This window comes from Cottoperca gobio, chromosome 3 (assembly GCF_900634415.1).
Source record: "Cottoperca gobio chromosome 3, fCotGob3.1, whole genome shotgun sequence".
NCBI lineage: Eukaryota > Metazoa > Chordata > Actinopteri > Perciformes > Bovichtidae > Cottoperca > Cottoperca gobio.
In genome coordinates, this window is record NC_041357.1 from 7,823,702 (window position 1) to 7,838,996 (window position 15,295).

The following is a 15,295-nucleotide window of genomic DNA, read 5'->3' on the forward strand; positions in this document are numbered from 1 at the left end:
TTGTCACGGCTCCAGCGGTGCACAGTTCATCCCTTGTGTCTGGCCGCGACGCGCGGCCACCCGGCAGGGTACCTACATGTTGGCCGGCATCTTGTGCTTCGTCAGCCGTGGCCCCCCTGGCCGGCGTGTTGCTATGATGGTCGGTGACACATGTCGGTGGTGAAACATCTGGCTCTTCTCTTCAAGAAGCAGCCGTGCTGAGGCCACTTCAGGCTCCTGAACAATCATGGTAGAAATGAAGACTACAGATTAGATATTTTTGTTTTAAATGTATTTCTTAACATATTATTATCAGATTATTTTTGAGATGTTTGCCACAGATCTACACATTTAAATATATACAGTATATACAAGCCTCAATTTCAGATTCAGATGTCAGATTAGAATGTATTTTCAAACTCGAAACAAAAAGGGCAAACTGTTTACAAAAGATGAGATTTTATTAAGTAAATATTACTTATAGGTTTTTCAATTTCTAATTAAGAGATGGAATTTTAAGATGAATTGAATAACAGCTATATTCTTCCTTGTAATCTGGTTGGAGACTCCCCCTTCTCATCGCTCACAGATGAGTCGGCTGTGATATCCTCTGGCAGAACTTTGACAGCACTGGGACAGCGTCAAAATCAATTTTAAATACTTCTATGTACATTCATTGCATATGTTTTATTTTACATTTTGTACTGACTTGTATTAGCGCAAATCTTGTTGTGAATAAGGGCTGTGCTACTGTGGAACGATTATGTCCTTAAATACCTGTTTGCATCCGGCTTCCTCTCCTCGTGTTGTGGCAGACAGTACAGTGACCACCCCCCCACCGCCTGTGACTGAATAGTCAAATTGACTCAGAGAGCAGACTGTAATCATGTGGACATCGGACATCATGTAACGTTGCACTTAACCTCTTTTGCACTAATTGCTTCACCGTGTGTAGACTGGTATTTTATACACCTGGTAAGAATGTTTTTATTTATTTTTACCTGATAACCCAAAGAAGTTGAATGAAGCCATTACTAAGAAAAGTGAGACTTTATGTGACAAATAAGTGAAGTCACTGCACATGCACACTTCAAAACACCAGCAACGGTTGTTTAGTTTTGATATGTGAGAAAATTACATTTTTATTTTACAGGCTTTGATTTCATGGTCCTATAGTAATGTTTTGCAAAAAGCTCATATTTACCTTTGATTATGTAATAACTCGGCCATTTAGGGTATTGAGTGCCCCCTAGTGTCTGTTTTAATAAAGTCAAAGTGCTATTTTAAATATTGTTTCTGAAAAGGATTTGGAGCAAATGTCCTCCTTCGCTCCTTTTTAGCTATGCAACGTTGTTTTTCTCAATGTCTCAGTGAAGCCTGTTGAACAGGTGCAACTTGTATGTTATGCAGTGTTCATTTTATGTGCACAATGTGGGGGATCAAATTTGCCAGAAATGACAATATTACATGTGTCCAGTGTCCACAGTGTATGTTGACTCGGTCAATAAGAAGAGTGTCTGCTTAGTCGGAGAACAAGAGCGTTTGTAGTGGATGATTTAAATAACTCGTGCAACATTTTGGACTGCGGGCAAAATGGTGCATGGCACTGTTTTTATTTTTATTTTTATACTTCTCAGTCTGAAGGCGTCGTACCTGCACTGTGTAAACTGTGGGTTCTTTCCGAGTGTATGAAAGAGATTAAGTGTGATGATTTGTCAAATGCAAAATGAAGAGGGGTGTTGGGGTTGATTTCTAAGAGATTATATTCAGCTATTATACATTTGTACCTGCTATCTTGTTGGCTCTTAAGACTCTGGGTGAGCGATTGGAGCCACTTTGCAGTTAAATCTTTCTTTGTTTTATAATGTTCCTTCCCAGCCTGTTCCCTGCTGTTTAAACGCCTGCCTTCTGCTGCCTTACTTCGTTGTACTTTGACTTTTCATATTCCAGCAGTAACCTGTATCAGCTAGTAATCACTTTCCTTTAGCTTTAGCTCTGTTTGGTACTAACTGCCCGTTGTCCTTTTTCTGTCTCTTAGTCTCACTGTTCTTTTTTGTGTCTTACTTTTTTAGCTGCATATTAAAATGTACAGTTCTGTTATTTAAAGAATGTTTTGTCCACTAGTGTTACTTCTTGTTTTTGTAATGTCAATTTGAGTTTGTTTCCCCCAAGATATACAATGTTCTTGGTCTGTAACGTATGTTATAGTGCTTATCTTTCTGATTTAATATAAACAATAAAACTCTATACTGTGTATTAAAGGTTCTGTTGTTGTTCCTGCCTGTAGATGGCAGCAGTGTGGTGCAGGCCAGGTGTAGGCGCACATCCCGGTGTTTGGAAGAAATACAAGAATACTTTCTTTAGGGTGCCTTCTACCCTTTCTTTATATGCTGACACATCATTTCAAAACAAACACGGCTTCTTCTCTATTTTCTTTTTGGGGAGAAGCTCTGACATTCTTACAGTCTGTTTGTCAGTTTGGTTTCATCGATCGGACGGCAATATCTTTGTTTTTGCAAACAGACCATTAGTTTGGGAAGAGGCCGTGAGCCACATGTGATTTTCCATCGAATTAAGTTGCAACACATGAAATAATCTTGCTGCGTCCCGCTCATCAGGGGCCACCAGAGTCCTTTCAGGTGAAATTGATGGCAGTAATATTCTGTGTTTATTTGCCACGATCCAAATTGCAGTCAGATGGTAACACTTAGATGGTTTATACCTCCCAACCAGCCCGCAGAATTCTCCCCTATTTTCTTCTTTGTGTTTCCCTGAAACGTATAGGCTGCAGTGAGGGGACACTAAGAAAGACTAAAGGTAGCGTGATTTGAATAGATAGTGAATTCATTTCTTTAACTTAGATTTTAGCTAAATTTAAGAACATAGTTTTACACACACAAGGTGGATTTTGTCCCCCATCACTTAAATTGGAATTGTGTTAAAGGATCTCTTTACATCCAGTATGCAAAAACAATCACAGCAACCAAAATCTGTTCCAATATAAATATGGGCGTGTGAAGAGAAAAGTGTTCACTTATCCGTTAACTAGGTTCGGTAATGTTTTACTAAGAAATGGTTAATTTTAATCAAACCAGTGGTTCCCAGTTGGGATTTCTAAATCTGACATTTGGTGCCCAGCGGGTGGGAATTGCAGTCTCTGCGTTCACACACACCAACAATAGGCTATATAGGAGTGTGTGATGACAGTAAAGTATGGCAGATGGACTGTGTGTCTGCGCCTGGAACTCAGCCAAACTTCAAACACGGAAAGCAACAACACACAGAGTTGAACAGATAATCACAGCCGTGTGTGTGTGTGTGTGTGTGTGTGTGTGTGTGTGTGTGTGTGTGTGTCCCCGTCCAGCTGGTGGGAACCTGAAGAAGAACTGAGCTGCTGGCTGAAAGTTATTACTGAGGTCTGTTAAGCCACTGGCAGGCTGACGGTGTAGGAGCAAACTGCTTCTCTTTGTATCTGAGTGATATATATTAACTTACTTGCTTTTTCCGGCGCTTTTAGCTGAATCTCACAGTCTTCCTCAGTGAACGGTCTTTGCTCTGCAGTCATGAAGAAAACTCCTCAAATTTGATGGGCTACTTGCTCAGCACCAAACAGCAAACACACAAAGATAGCAAATAGCTGGTGGAGAACATGGATCATCTAGCAGCAAAAGAGACACACATGCAGGTGGTGGCCTAGTGGTCAGGCTTCCAAACAGAACACCAGATGGTTGTGATTCAATACATGGGCTGCCACCATCATGCCATAATTATTATTGGTTAGCTAATCAGTGTATTTGTTTTGACATTTGCCAAAACAATGTCGGACTCCGTAGTTTTCTCTGGTCCTCTGCCAAATCTTTTGAATGATGACATGTTTAGCCGCATGTCATCATTCCGTCGCTGGCTCTCACGGTGGTGTCCAGATAATGATGTGGGCTTCGTAGACAATTGGCGGACTTTCTGGGGAAAACCTGGTCTTATTAGGAGTGACGGCATCCATCCTACTTTGGCTGGAGCAGATCTCATATCCAATAATATTACACAGTCTATTAGTGGACCTAATCCATGACAACCCAGAGTTGAGACCAGGACAAAGAGTTGCAGTCTTACACACTTCTCTGTGCTTCATTCCGGGCAGTCACCCACTCAAATCCCCATAGTGACTGTGTCTGCCCCACGACCACTGAAATTAATCAAGTCTATGGTTAACAGAAGAGGAGTTATACATGAAAACATAATTAAAATAAACACCACCACTGCAAAAGTGCAACTAAATCGAAAAATTAAATGTGGGCTCTTAAACATCAGATCTTTATCAACGAAAGCTGGATTGGTAAATGATTTAATATCAGATAATAAGATTGATTTATTTTGTCTCACTGAAACCTGGCTGAGACATGAAGAATATGTCAGTCTAAATGAATCCTACTCCACCTGGTCATATTAATACTCACATTCCTCGAGGTACTGGCCGAGGAGGTGGAGTTGCGGCCATATTTGACTCAAACCTCTTGATCAATCCTAAGCCTAAACTAAACTATAACTCTTTTGAAAGCCTTGTTCTTATGCTCTCAAACCCAACATGGAAAACAATAAAGCCAGTTTTATTTGTTACTGTGTACCGCCCTCCTGGTCCGTATTCTGAATTTCTATCTGAATTCTCAGAATTTGTATCAAGTTTAGTCCTTAAAACAGATAAAGTAATTATTGTAGGTGACTTTAATATTCATGTGGATGTTGATAGTGACAGCCTTAATAATGCATTTATCTCAATATTAGATTCAATTGGGTTCAGTCAGAATGTACATGAACCAACTCACTGTTTAAACCACACTCTGGACCTTGTTCTGAGATATGGTGTTGAAATTGAAAGTTTATCAGTGTATCCACATAATCCTCTTTTATCATTTTTATCTTTTATTTTTTAATAACTTTTGAAGTCCTGTTACTGGACTACAAGCCAGTAGGCAAAATATCCTACGCTCGATGTCTATCTGAAAGTGCTGTGACTAAATTTAAGGAAGTGATTCCATCAGCACTTGATTCAATACCAGGACTCAATATCAATATAACGGAGGACTCCAATGCTAACTTTAGTCCCTCCCAAATTAATCATCTTGTTGATAGCGCTGCAGCCGCACTGCGAATAACACTCGACTCTGTCGCTCCTCTAAAAAAGAAGATCATAAAACAGAAAAAGAAAGCTCCATGGCTTAATTTACAAATCCGCAAACTAAAACAAAAGTCGAGAAATCTTGAAAGTAAATGCCGTTCCACTAAATTGGAAGAATCTCGTTTAGTCTGGTTAGATCATCTTAAAACGTATAAGAAGGCTCTCCGTAATGCCAGAGCAGCTTATTACTCTTCCTTAATAGAAGAAAATAAGAACAACCCCAGGTTTCTTTTCAGCACTGTAGCCAGGCTGACAGAGAGCCACAGCTCTACAGAGCCTTCTGTTCCTATATCTCTCAGTAGTGACGACTTCATGAGCTTCTTTAACGGATAAAATTATAATTATTAGAGACAAAATTAATCTCCTCCTGACCTCAATTGGTAATGACTTAAGCTTCAACCTCCATCTGTAACTCCTGAAATATATCTAGACGGTTTTACTCCAATCAACCTTAACCAACTAACTTCAACAATCTCATCGTCTAAGCCATCAACCTGTCTTTTAGACCCGATTCCAACTAAACTGTTTAAAGAAGTTTTACCCTTAATTAACACCTTGTTATTAAATATGAGCATACTGTCTCTATTATCTGGCTAGGTACCACAATCCTTTAAAGTAGCTGTGATAAAACCACTTCTTAAAAAGCCTAGTCTTGATCCAGAGGTTTTAGCAAACTATAGACCAATATTTAACCTTCCCTTTCTCGCTAAGATCCTTGAGAAAGCAGTTGCAAAACAGTTGTGTGATTTTTTACATAATAATAGTTTGAGGTTTTTCAATCTGGATTTAGAGTTCATCATAGCACAGAGACGGCACTGGTGAAAGTTACCAATGACCTTCTATTGGCATCAGACAAAGGACTTGTCTCTGTTCTTGTCTTGTTAGACCTCAGTGCTGCTTTCGACACTGTTGATCATGACATTCTACTACAGAGACTGGAACATTGTGTTGGCATAAAAGGAACCGCACTAAGCTGGTTCAAGTCTACTACTGTACTTGTTAACGATAAATCCTCCATGACAGCCAAAGTCAGTCTTGGAGTTCCGCAGGGTTCTGTACTTGGACCGATTCTATTCACCTTATATATGCTTCCTTTGGGCAATATTATAAGTAACCACTCTATAAACTTTCATTGTTATGCGGATGATACCCAATTATATCTATCAATTAAACCAGATGAAACCAATCAATTGGCTAAACTTCAAGCATGCCTTAAGGACATACAAACTTGGATGTCTAGCAACTTTTTGATGTTAAACACAGACAAAACTGAAGTTATTATACTTGGCCCTAAACACCTCCGAAACGCATTTTCTAATGGCATAGAAGCTCTGGATGGCATTAATTTGGCCTCCAGCACCACTGTAAGGAATCTTGGTGTCATCTTTGATCAAGATCTGTCGTTTAACTCCCACATAAAACAAATCTCAAGGACTGCCTTCTTTCATCTACGTAACATTGCAAAAATAAGACACATCCTGTCTCAAAATGATGCAGAAAAACTAGTCCATGCATTTGTTACTTCAAGGCTGGATTACTGCAACTCATTGTTATCAGGTTGTCCCAAAAAGTTCGCTTAAGACTCTTCAGTTGATCCAAAATGCAGCGGCACGTGTATTGACAAGAACAAGGAAACGGGATCATATTACTCCTGTATTAGCTGCTCTGCACTGGCTCCCGGTAAAATACAGAATAGAATTCAAAATCCTTCTCCTGATTTACAAATCAATTAATGGTCAGGCTCCAGCATATCTTAAAGATCTCATAGTACCTTATAAACCAACTAGAGCATTACGCTCCCAGACTGCAGGGTTACTTGTGGTTCCTAGAGTCTCTAAGAGTACAATGGGAGCCAGAGCCTTCAGCTATCAAGCTCCTCTCCAGTGGAACCAGCTTCCAGTTTGTGTTCGGGAGGCAGACACACTCTCCACATTTAAGAGCAGGCTAAAGACTTTCCTTTTTGATAAAGCTTATAGTTAGGGCTGGCTCAGGTTTGCCCTGGATCAGCCCCTAGTTATGCTGCTATAGGCTTAGACTGCCGGGGGACACCTCCCTGCTCTCTTCCTTCTCTTCCTCTCTCCTCCCCTCCCTCTCTTCTTCTCCCTCTCTATCTGTATGCATTTATGTAAATGTATGTTACTAACTCATCATCTGGGGCATCATCTTCGGAGTTTCTGTGTCTCATGTGGCAGGTTGCCACTGATAAAGTTTACGTCAGGATCAGGAATCGTGGCTGCGCCTGCTGCGCCTGCTGCGCCTGCTGCGCCTGCTGCGCCTGCTGCGCCTGCTGCGCCTGCTGCGCCTGCTGCGCCTGCTGCGCCTGCTGCCCTGGTCCTGCTGGATACCGGGAAGCCTTTTTGACATTTTCCTGGATTCATCCGTACATAATTTCTGTCAAATGTTGTATTTGTACTATGTTGTTTATCCTGTACACACGACATCTATTGCATGTCTGTCCGTCCTGGAAGAGGGATCCCTCCTCAGTTGCTCTCCCTGAGGTTTCTAACATTTTTCCCCCCTTTAATTATGGGGTTTCTTTTAGGAAGTTTTTCCTTGTGCAATGCGAGGGTCTAAGGACAGAGGGTGTTGTAACCTGTAAAGTCTGTAAAGCACACTGAGACAAATGTATAATTTGTGATATTGGGCTATACAAATAAATTTGATTTGATTTGATTTGTTGACATAGCAAGAATTGAGCATTTTCAATTGCTGGAAATTCAAAAAAGGTCCAAATGACACAAAAGGGTTTTTAAGTCGGTGGAAAAGTCTGTTTGTCGATAAAAGCAACATGTGAAGTGCAATGGAAACAGAAGTGGTGAATAAATCATGACGTCTGAAGTGTGTGATTTAAGCCTATGTTCCTGGCGCGAGTGTGCACAAGCCAAAAGTGACGTTATCACGTATTGTGCGTAAAGAGTGAAGGCTACACAAGTTGTCGCAGCATTTGGAGGTGCACCTCAGATTTCGTAACGAGCCGTGCGCGTGCAAGGCTTGTGAGACATGACTGCCACATATAGTCTACTGATACAAACAAAAAATATTGATAATCTCCTAAAGTTTCTAAAGCATTTTCAAAGAATCTACATTTGAGTAACAGTTTGTGCGAGCCAAATCAAACTGCTTATAGGATATTCAACTTTCAACCTTCACTTCATGATAATACTTTTGTTGCTCCAAATGTTTGAATTGTATAAAGGCGATAAAGTATATCCCTGAATATTTGATATGGGATTCATCCTTGGCCTTGATGAGTTGTAATGTAATGTAATGTTTTGTTTGTACTCTGCTATTTTGGAGAATATTGCTACCAACATCGCTCAGTGCTGAAAAGCCTTTGTGCGTGGTCGTAGCTTGCATGGCATCTGTGAAGGGCAGCCCCACAATCGTCAGTCAACACGTGGAAAGAAGAGTTATTCGTGGTGGGTGAATGACCAATAACCCATTCTTAATTTAAAGACCCAATGTGTTTGAGATTGTTACAAAGATGCCACCCTCTGGAGACAGCATTGCACTCCACTTTCCTAATATTCAAACATAATTTCCAACTGTATACTACACACAAGGAATAATAATCATGTGTTCAGTATTGCCTTGTCGGCATATTGTTTTTCCTTTTTTTTTTTTTTTTTACTTGCAGTAAAATGTCTTCGTTATTTTACTGCTTGTAATAAGAAGCATCCTTGACTTTCACTGCCCTGAGTGTGTGTTTACCACATGTTTTGCTGATGTTTATGTGGCTGAGCGAGCTGCTCTCTGTGCTGTGCTAGTACCACCCAGATCCCTCAGAGAAAATCTATAAACTGTGACTGAAAATGTCTCCAGATTGGAATTCTGCAGGTGTTTGTAATATTGATAAAAGAAGAGATAGAAATGTGTTTTGAACACTTTCTCCCGTTTCTATTTAAAGGCTGGACAGATTTCAAAAAGTGCTGGCGTGGAATGAAAGTCAGGGAGCGGTTTGCACTTTTTGAAGAATTAAGAATGCAGTGCAGAATAAAAGACTCACAACAGAGCTTGTCTTTGCTATTTGAGACACAAAACAGTGAGGTCAAAATGTAACATCAGCTGTAGAGGTATCTTGTTATCAACTGAAGAGTTAGTCAAGTAACTTTGCATTGTTGGTAACACAACATGAAAAGTCAGTAGATTCAAAGAGGAACATGAGCGTATCATAACACACCAACAGTTGAACCACAGTGTTGGATTTACTGATTTACTTTGTATCAACTACAAAAACCTCCTCAGTTACCATACTGTTGTGATCTGTATTATTAGCATGTTGAGTCTCAGTTGGCAGCGTGTCACACCACTGAAATAGTTTTAATCCCACACAACAGGAGCAGGATCAGAGCTGAACAGGCTCAAATAAAAGGAGCGGCAGCATCTGATCTGCGGTCAGCTTTGTGAATGGGGGCTTGGATGTGGTCGTTGCTGGATTTAGCTTTTGTTTACATGCTTACAGTATATGTTATTCTCAGCCACCACATTTCTGCTCAGAGGGAACATCTGTCGGCAATAAGTGAGACTTTGTTTACTGCGTGTTTGTGATTTTCTTTTAGTAAACGTGAAGTTATTTTTACACGCTCACTGCGGATTCCCTCCTGCAGCTGTGTTTGGGGCTCTATATATGTTTGCATTGAGATGTTGATTAGTGTTTCTTACACTACCGTGCCACTGACATAAACACGTGTCCATTGCCTTTGTGCAACCCCTGCCTGGGGGTTAATTTTGTTTATCTGTGTGTGCGTGATTTATTGTAGTTGCATCCAGTGTGCTGGACAGGAAGCGGACTGCACTGAAGCTTGAGGTTCGCTGGACTTCACATGCAAAGAGACACTGAGATAGCATCAGCCTGGACAGAGCCAGCAGATGTTTCCTATCCAGACGCCTTGCTTAGACCAAGTCATACGGCTTACAGGTCTGTGGGAATTTACAGAGGAAAGACACACTGTTTACTGAGTGGAGGTATCCTCAAATGTCACTCAGCTTAAACATTTGACACGCAGTCCTCATAGAGAATGTACATTGGGAATAAAATACACTGCCAAATGTAATCCACTCCAGTTTAATTAAGATTAAGTCAGAATCCTGACTTTAAAATCAGAACTCCAAGACATAAAAAAAAAAATCCAACTTTAATCTCAGAATTCTGATTTTTAACTAAGGACTCAAATACATGTTTCCCATGAGACCCTAATCCTCTTTCGTACATATTAATTCAATGCAAAATCAATAACATCTTTTAAATCATCTGTTTTAAGTATTCTATTAATGTTAGCCCAACATTTTATTTTTCCAGTTCCACAATTATTTTTTGGGTTCTATTGGTTTATTTAACTGTTTTTTGTTATTGTCATTTGGTTATTTTATTGTGTTTTAATCTCTCTGTACTTTAACCTGCTGGATTTTATGTAATTGTGGTGCTGATTGAAATATCATTATTATATTCTATTGTCATAATTCAACCCTAACCCAGTATCATGCTCTCAATCATGTGGTCACAGAAGTCAATATGATTTGTTTTCACACATAACTATCCTTACAAATATGTAATCAGTGATACATCCATCATATATAACACTGAGAAGTTTAGCCCCTTTATTTGTGTTCTCTATACTTCACATTTCAAGCAGTCAGTCTATATAACCTGCAGACCATAACATCCCTTCCCACCAGCAGACTGTTGCTGATTGTTATTTTGTGGGGTGGATGGTTTCACCTCAGACCACCACACCAACCACTTTGAGGTTTTATACACTGCATCCAGTTTCGACATCAGGTTTTCACGATGCCAAATGTGCTCTCTAAAAGTGCGAAAATGCCCCATTTACACACGCTTATTTGACCGTCAAAATGTTCTTTAGATTGCAGTGAAAATACCAAAGAACATAAACTAAACCATGCCATTTTTCATGTATTGCAAAATGTTGTATCCCAATTGCTCAGCCCAGCTTCTAACATTGCACAAACTGGTGTTGACATCCTTTTGCACAAAGTGTACTGATTTATTTGTCCCGCCAGTTAAAGCAGCATGATTGTTTTGTTTCTGTACATAAACTCTTGCTGCAGATGTTCGGCCTGTTTTACAGTATTCAAACAGTCCAGTAAATATAGTGGATGGTATTTACTGGAGGCTTTAAGTGGCTTTTTGTGTCTGTTATTTTCTCCCATGGGAAAGCGGTTGGTGAAAAGACCATGGTGGTTGCATGTAATGAATAGCTCTTATGATGAGTTTGCTTCATGACTCAACTGCCTGACTGCACACTCTGGAGAGCCATGTTGTTTTTGAGGATTTCTGACCTGAGTGTTTAACTCTGTCATTCTCTCATACCTTCCTGCCAGCTGTAAATCAAAGTTTGTTGTTCTCGATGTTGCACCTCCTTTATTTTTTTTAACTTAATGAACCCAGTACATCAAACCTTCAAAATCTCTGCGAGGGCCTGCTTTCTACGTGATTCTGCTACAGCCCCTAAGCCCGGCCACATCTAAAACATGTCATATCACATCCATGTATACAGCAATGTGTTGCCCAGGTGATGGACGACGGTTGAGATGAAAGCAGGAAGTGCCTGCAGGCTCTCAAATCAAAGGCCTGTCATGTCATCCAGCGGGCACATACTGGATGCCTCCACTTCTACTACAACCCATGGGATGGTGCCATGCTGTTGCATATTTTGAAGACAATCAGTGAATGCTCTACTTCAGGGGTGCACCACCAGCCCCCCCAACCCGTCCGTCTCAGCATTTTTAATACAGGTAGATCACTTGGACCTGGTCATTTTCAAAGTAGCTCACAAGCCATAAAAGTGTGGAACACCCCTGCTCTACTTCATACTTTTTTCCTCTTTTATCTTTTTTTGGCTGGACCGTATGTCGGAAATTCAATTAAATGAATTTAATTAAAATTAAAGTCTCAGTAATAATTCGCTGTTGATGCATCCACATGCTCGTGTTTACTAAATTCACAAATATGCTGCTCCAATGCTTGAAGACACTAGTGCAGATTTTAATCACCTGTGTGTGTTGCCCAGACCTGCATGTTGTCTTGTTACAGACACAGTTTTAGCCTGCTGGGCAAACATGCAATGAGTAAAATGATATTGTCTAGTACAGATTCAGACATAACAGTTATATCTGTACTGACTTAACTTGACTTAAATGTATAATAATAACATTTCCACATTAAAATGTCTCAAAACGACATGTTTCCGACAATTTTCAAGCTTTCTGTCAGAAGATGTCAAATTACTTTTTATCCAGTTGTAAACCACAATTGTACGTATAAGTTTAGGATCTTGGTTGTTTGGAAATATTTTAAACAGATGAAGGATTTGGACATATAGATCTTAAGTCATCACAGAAACAAGCTGAGAAATGTTAGCTCCATCCATACAGCATCGGAGAAACACAGATGTTTTAATGTGAAACTACTTTCTTCAGTTTTAATCGTTTTTTTAATAATAAATAAAACCTCCTGAACGGTGAACAATGAAGGAATCCTTACGGGGAAAAGCCGACTGCAATGACGACAATGGACACAATCAAACTGAGTCTTTCGTTATTGTTTTGATTGAGAGACCCCTAATGGCAAAACATTACATATTGTGCGTTCAAATGAGAAATGTTGAGGACTGCTTGTGGTTCAGAGTAAGGTGTATGAACCAGGTAACCTGTGGTTAGCATGCTCTCTGCATGCCTGTGTTTGAAATATTTATGACCATCAAAAGGATGGTTTAGTTTAAAAAGAAACACCCCTCTTTCATTACAAACACCAACAGTGAGTCTTTCTCTACATACTGTAACTACCTAGCTGACCTCTGCTCTTAACGAGCTCGTTAGTGTAAATGAGTGGCAGCTGGTGGAGAATGAACAGTAGTCTGAATCTTCCAGTTCAACATGTAAACAGATCCTATCATTATTACATTAAAGGCTCGGAAAAAGGACCAGCAAGAGAACAGCAGGATTTAAAATTGTATTTTATATGTTTGATTTGTTGTTCATTGTTTTTGCACTGATCAATTTTAAGCATTACTAATGTAATATCTTGCTAAATGTGAGCTAAACTTGTACCGTTAGCTGCTAGCTGCCGGCTCAACCGTCTCCATGTTGAGAGCCGTGTGGAGGCCATCCCTCAGTCATAGATATGCTCTGTTTTCCGTATTGAGAACCTTTACATTTGGGATATATGTTTAAAATGAACTTATATTGCTCAAAAAATGTCAGATGTCCAAAGTTTTGACCTCGTAACTGTAACAGTGTAAACTGTAACTGTTTTGATCTGCCAGTTAACACACTTTTAAAATCCTCCAGGTACATTAAAATATCTAAAGTTGTATTTAAATTGTAGGTTTTCACCAGACAGCAATAAGCTATAAAGTAACTTTAACTTCCTGGCTGCAGCTGTATTCAGGCTGCATGTAATGTATATGATTTTTCACACCCCCACCGGCAGTCTTTCATCAGTGCTGGTGTGTGAAACCCAGTCCATCCATCAAGTTTCACCAGTCATACTGGCAGGCTGCCAAGCTCTATAAAGACCTGAAAGAGAGGGGGCCATGGGGGATGTGTAAATGCTCAGATTAACAAAGAAAATAGCTGGAGCATCCTTGGCGGAGTAATGCACTCTCAAAATGACATTTTACTCTTTGCATGTTTGCCCAGCAGGCTAAAACTGTGCCTGTAACAAGATAACATGCAGGTCTGCCCCACTAATGTCTTTGAGGGTTAGTAAAGTGCCTCTTCAACTCAGAAGCCTCTTATTGCAGAGCAGTACACTGTAGGCTGCCAAATGCATATATGCACACAGAGAGAGAGACAGAGAGAGAGAGAGAGAGAGAGAGAGAGAGAGAGAGAGAGAGAGAGAGAGTACGTGCATGAATGTGATGATTACTGTAAACACTTGGCTATCGGTTTCTCAGTAACCACACAGAGGACTAAACAGTGAAGTGTGCTCAGTGAAGATGGAGCTATAGGGAGGGCAGAGGAAGATGTCTCTACAAGCGAGACCTGGGAGGACTTAACTAATCATTATATATATATATATATATATATATATATATATATATATACAGTATATATGTATATACATACATTTATATACACAGAAACATTTCTATAAAACTTATGACATGAAGGTCAATATACAGCAGTGTTGTTACAGTTACAATCCTTAAGATACCTCCTACTCTTTAGCGTCAAATCAAAATCAAATCAAATTTATTTGTATAGCCCAATATCACAAATTATACATTTGTCTCAGTGTGCTTTACAGACTGTACAGGTTACGACATCTTCTGTCCTTAGACCCTCGCATCGCACAAGGAAAAACTTCCTAAAAGAAACCCCAAAATTAAAGGGGAAAAAATGGAAGAAACCTCAGGGAGAGCAACTGAGGAGGGATCCCTCTCCCAGGACGGACAGACGTGCAATAGATGTCGTGTGTACAGGATAAACAACATAGTACAAATACAACATTTGACAGAAATTATGTTGTGTTGGAAAAAAAAAAGAAATAGAAAGTATGGATGAATCCAGGAAAATGTCAATAAGGCTTCCCGGTGTCCAGCAGGACCAGGTCAGCAGGCGCTGTCACGATTCATGATCCTGACGTAAACTTTATCAGTGGCAACCTGCCACATGAAAGACAGACACTCCGGGGATGATACCCCGGATGGTGAGTTAGTAACATACATTTACATAAATGCATACAGATAGAGAGGGAGAAGAAGAGAGAAGGAGGGGAGGAGAGAGGAAGAGAAGGAAGAGAGCAGGGAGGTGTCCCCCTGGCAGTCTAAGCCTATAGCAGCATAACTAGGGGCTGATCCAGGGCAAACCTGAGCCAGCCCTAACTATAAGCTTTATCAAAAAGGAAAGTCTTTAGCCTACTCTTAAATGTGGAGAGTGTGTCTGCCTCCCGAACACAAACTGGAAGCTGGTTCCACTGGAGAGGAGCTTGATAGCTGAAGGCTCTGGCTCCCATTGTACTAAAGGGTAGGAAAAAGCTGAAGAACTCGGAGCTTGAATGTCGAATCAAAACAGCAATCTCCTGGTGCAATCGATATATTTATTTAACGTAATAAGTCAAACAAAGAAAATATTCTCAGCTGAGGACACTTTTCACTTCGCCGTTTCCACAGACTGAAC